The following is a 6,000-nucleotide window of genomic DNA, read 5'->3' on the forward strand; positions in this document are numbered from 1 at the left end:
CTTCTATTCCCTCTATATATAGAGGTTCTAAAATTTCTAGCTAATCGACTAAAGAATTTTATATCTTTAGGAGTTTTTTAATAGGTAAGCTAGGGAAAGAGCAAACGCTAGAGCTACTACTAGTATAGGCTATTAAATGTATAGGAGAGCTACTATCTAAGGATTTAATTATCGCTTATTAGAACATCCTACTCCTAAATCTCCTAATAAGGTCTCTATTAGTTAGAGTTATCTAAGGTCTTTATCTAGGTTCGTTTCCTCTTCTAAGACCTTAGTAGTATTAGGCTCTATTAAGGTTAGGAGGCGTAGTCCTATCCTCTAAGTCTAATGTTAAGATAGTAGCTAAATTTATTATATAATCTACTTATAGTAGAGTCCATTAACTACTACTAGTTAGCGCTTACGAAAACTATCTAGTTCTAAGATCTAATATCGATGTACTTTAAAGGAACTAACTCTAAGACTCTTTTCTATCGATTATAGGTAATTACTATACTAACGTCCTTATTAGTTAGCTATAATCTAGATCCGTTCCTACTAGAATCTTAGAGAGCCTAAGTAGACCCTTATATCTAGCTCGTAGATTAGTAAAGCTACTAGACGACCCTCTACTATGTTCTAGTATTAAACTACTATCCCCTATATTTAACTTAATTAGTCTCTTCCTAGGGACTAGTTCCTCCCCTTTCCTTCTCCTTCTCCTTTTCCTTATAGTACCTTTACGTAGGGTTTTCTATATCCTCCCTTACTAATACTAGTCTACGCTATTCTAGGGCATTATGTTCTTTACCTATCCTAATGTACCCTTTTAGCGTAGACCCCTTAGCTAAATAGCCTTATATTAAGATGCCCCTTAACTAGTTTTTACCTATAAAATCTAAGCTACGACTAATAGTTAGTAGTTAATAGTAGTCTATTAACGTTAGAGGTCCTACTATACTCTATAGGTAGTTTCTAGCTTCTATTAAACTAAGCCTACTCCCTACTCTCCTTATTTCTAGTGTACCTAGGTTTACTATAAGACTAGCCTATTAGGTCCCTACCCCTAAATATAGGTCTACTTAGACTATTTCGCTAATCCTCTTTTTCTTTTATTTATTAGGTATCTTAACTATCTTTTCCTATTAGAAGGTGTTTTTCTAGTCTATCCTTTACCTTTAGGACTTAGAGTGTTATTTATTCCCTTTTTGGTTTACCTAGTCCCTATCTACTTATTAGTAAGGCTAGTTTATTCGTTATATCTAGAATAGAGTAGTTTTCTATCTATACTTAGGATAAGGGTTAGTTTTTTCGTCTCTATACGTATATAGGACTAGGTAACATAATAATGTTGCTATTAGCATCTATTAAAGCTACTACTATAGCTAGTACTACTATTACGTCTAATAACATTTAGTTACAATAGACCTTACTTAGAGTAGTCCTTATAGAGGTAAGAACTTTAGCTACACGATCTAGCTACTAGTTATTTAATAGTATGTTAATATCTATAACTAGTCTAGAATCCTTAAATTATCTATTAAGTTTACGCTTTTACCTTCGTTTAGCCTTTATAAGCTATATTAGATATAGTAAGATTATATAGCTCTTATAGCCTCTTTTAAAACCTCTATCTAGATTACACTTATAATAAAAGCTAAATATAAGAGTGCCTTAATAGTACTAAAATAGTGTTTACTACTAGGATATAGATGCTACTAGACTAATGTCTACTATAAAAAGTCTAGGTACCTTTCGCGACTTAGATATAATAATCCTAGTAAGGCGTTTTTAATTAGCTTCCTTTTAAATTATAAAGGAAAGCTTACGTTAAAGGTATTACTTAAATGTTTAAGGCCTAGCGCTAAGATTGATCTTAGTTTATATAATAAATCTATTCTAACTAAAGTCGTAGGATAAAGCATATATAAATACTAGAGAAAACAACTTTAACTATAGTATGCTTATAATTCGTTTTAGTAGGTTTTAAATAGGCAACTTATTAAGAACATACTAAAAGGAGGTCCTTAATAGTCGAAATCTAGACTCTAGTAAAGGTAAACTATATAAGTTTATTATAATATACTATAATGAATTCGAGTTAGTAATCTAAAAAATTAACTCCTATATCCTTATAAGGTACGCTCGAAGTTTAGTAGCATTTAGTAAGTAAGAGTTAGTCTATACAAAAACTAAAGGAGCTCTATACTTATATATAGGAGTAAGATACTATTTAAAGACACGTAGTCTATATATAGGACCCTACGAGTCTAAAGAGATAGATAGAAAGTTAGTACGTACTATAGCTATACTAATACGGTAGGTTAGATGTGCTTTAAAATTAATGCCTTACGCTATTATTAGAAAACTAAGATAGTTATACTATTACATAAGTAGAATTTCTTCCCTTTTATAGTTTAAATAGAGTAGTTATAGGATCGGCTCTTACGATATATAACTATACTTTTATATATTTAAGTTTAGACTATTAGCCTCTAACTAGCTTTCTACTATTTATAAAAGTTGCTATACCTTATTATAGTTAATAGGAAGTAAAGCGCCATCGTTAGTATAGAATAGGGTGTATAGTATAGGGTCTTTCTCTCCTAGCTATAAGTAGTCGAGATTTAGTTCTAAGATTAAGCTATCTATAAAGAAGTTAAATAGGTAAGGTAAGATAGGAGAACCCTATAACATACTATAAGTTCGCTAAAACTAGCCTAAGGCCTTGCCATTTACTAAGACCCTAGATTAGACGTTATCAAACGTAAGACTCTTAATTAAGGTAAGTAGGTATAAGGGATAACTACGCTCGATAAGGACACGTTCGAGTATAGAATAATCTAATATATTAAACGTAGACTTAAAATCTAGAAAAACGGCAATCTAATATAAGCTAGTAGAAAGCGTATAATAGACTATTATAGTATTAGTATACGTTAAATAATGACTATAAAAGCTAGCCTATATAGGGTATATCTTAGCCTAGCTATTATAATTAAACTAAGAGAGTAAGAGACGCTTAAATACCTTATAAAACATATAGATTAGGGTAATTAGGCAAAGGTTATTAGTATCTTGTAGTTTAGCTACGTCTTTAATTAATAAGTAGATCTTAGTTTTATTCTAAGTATAAGGTGTCCTCGCTAATAAAAGACATAGTATATATAAGTAATAGAGGGATTATAGAAAAGTAGGATAGTCTATAAGAGCTTTTAAAAAGCGAATATATAGTCTATTAGTACTATAAGATTTTAAAGCATCTTACTACATAATTTCCATTATAATTTCATTAATTGTAAATAGAGACGAAGGAGGAGAATAAGGAGAAATATTAAAATAAGAAGTAAAAGGTTATAAAATAGCTTTAGTATTAGCAATAGTAGTAATCGATATTAATAGTTTTACTAGTAGTAGTAATAACTGTTTCGAAAAGGTAGTTATACACCTATCCTTTAATAGGGTAAAGTTCTTATCTAATGCTATAACGTTTATAGCCTTTACTCTTTCTATTAGTATAATAACTTCGTTCTCTCTAGAAATAACTATAGCCTTTTTATAAAGTTAAATACTATTTTTAAATAATTAGTCGTCCTCTAAGATTAAGGGTTTTAACTTTATGCTACTTACTACTATTATAAGAGGAAAAGTAGATCGCATATTAGTAGTAGTAGTAGTAGCGTTAGTTACTATAATAGAAGTAGTAGTAGTAGTAGTAGGCACTAAAGTAGTAGTAATAGTAGTAGTAGTAGTACTAGTAGTTCTATTACTAGTATTAATTCTATTAGTCTTAACCTTTATAGTACCTTTACCTTTTCTCTTCCTTTTTAGTCCCTTATCTTTATTAGGAGAGAAAGTAACCTTACTATTTACATTCTTCTTTAATCGATTAACTTAACTAAGTACTATTTTATAGATCTTTTAATATAAGGTTACTAGCTAGGCGTTAACCTTATCTACGTCTCTAAGCGCTTCTATTATTAATAATAGGTATAAGGTTTTAAAGTGTCTAATAACTTTAAGGCGCACATTATCCTTAGTAAGGCTACTAACTCTATATTAGGGAATGTCGTTCTTTTAATTAATATTAAGGCCTCTTTAATTCTTAAACTTAGTAGAGCTAACTATAAGATGTAGTATATAGAGATAGTCTATTAGGATATAAGTATAGTTCTTATTATCATATAGGTAAAGGGTATACCTATTATAATACCTTCCTTTAATAAAATAGTAGTCTATAGTAAGTTATATATAGATTATTAACTTCGAGGGCGTCCCTACGCAGCTATATACGTCGACGTTAACGTTAACGTTAGCTATAGTAGCTAGAAGTAGTAATGTAGATAATAATAGTAGAAATAGGGATAAAGTCGATAATAACAATAATAATATTAGCTTTAGATAGAAAAAAGGGTTTAAGTTACTACTATAAAAGAAAATCGTTAAATATAGAAAGTTAATTAGGTAGCCTAGGAGCGCCCTATTAGTATATCTTATTATAATATATTACCTAAAACTATAGACGAGGTTATAGATAAACTATTAAGTACTACTTATACATCTATAGGAGTTATACTTAGGGGTATATATACGCCTAAAACTATATAGCTACTACTATTAAGGGATACTATAATAGATAACTCGCTAACAAACTTAGGAACACTATATATACGTCCTTTAGCCTCTACTATACCTAGGAGATATATACCCCTACTTAAGTAACCTTTAACTACTACGACTTTAGCGTCCTAGCCTAACTAATATAGTTAGTTAGTTAGTTAATTCTTATAAGCTATTTATAGTCTTATCGTCTATATAAGCTATCCTAAACGTTGCTTAATCCCTATACTTATTACTTAATCTTAAGTTTAATCTAGTAAAACAAAATTTAAAACTCCCTTATCCCTACCCTTCCTTACTCTATCCCTATAGTAGCCTAGGCCCCTATCTTAGCTATCTATTAAAGGAACTAGATCATTATCTTTACTATTTCTAAATTTAGCGCCTATTTCTCTATTAGGCTATCTACTAACTTCCCTATACGTAGCTCTCTCTTCTTACTATAGCCTCCTAGTAAGAATAAGAGATCTCTTTACCTCCTTCTTATTACCTCCTTTATTGCTAGTCTTATCTCTACCTACTAAGGACATCTTAATAGAACGTATGCTACTATTTTGTCCTCTATTCTATATTAGCACTTTATATCTTCCTATACCTAGAGCCTTACTAGGTTCGAGTTAAGATGTATATAGTTCGTACGTACTTAGACGAGTACTACTACTTAATCTAAATTAAGCGATCTATATAGCTTTAGCGTATATTCCTCTAGTAGCGCTATATCTAGTCGCTATATATACTATCCCTATATGCCTAAGCCTATCTCGCGTAGGCTCTCCTCTACCTAATACTTAACCTCTTTTACTACTAGGTCTCTAACGGCCCTATACTCTTATATACGTGCTATTAGGTCTATAGTAGGCTTGTTTCCTAGCTTCGTTATGTCTTAGGCGGCGACGTATACTAGCTTGTTACCTAGAATGCCTTAATGTCCTAGGACCTACATTAATTAAATATTAACCTTATATCGTTTAGCCTCTTCTAGCAATTTAAGGAGACCCTAGAGTACCTCTCTATTTTTAGTAACTATATTACCTTTCTTAACTACCTTAATAGTATCTTAACTATCTATAGCTATAATTATAGTTATAGTAGCTCTAGCTCTAGACTAGCACTATATAGTCGACTGCCTATTTAATAGCCTAAAGCTTAGCTAATAGGACTAGATACGTGCTTACCTACGCTATTATAGCTTAATATATCTATTAAGGGGCGAAGTCGGGAATAGGTAACAGTACGTAGATACGGGTCTAAGCTATATAACGAGACGTAGATAAGGAGACAAAGAGGTAATAGGGAGGAGTTATAGAAGGTAGCAAGCAGTCTTAGCAACTCCGCACGGCCGCTTAGTAAGCGGCCGGCCAAGGTTAGGGTCACCCTAGCAGCTAGGGGTCATAGTTAGGT

The sequence above is a fragment of the Aureobasidium pullulans genome, assembly GCF_000721785.1.
Source record: "Aureobasidium pullulans EXF-150 unplaced genomic scaffold scaffold_31, whole genome shotgun sequence".
Classification (NCBI taxonomy): Eukaryota; Fungi; Ascomycota; class Dothideomycetes; order Dothideales; family Saccotheciaceae; genus Aureobasidium; species Aureobasidium pullulans.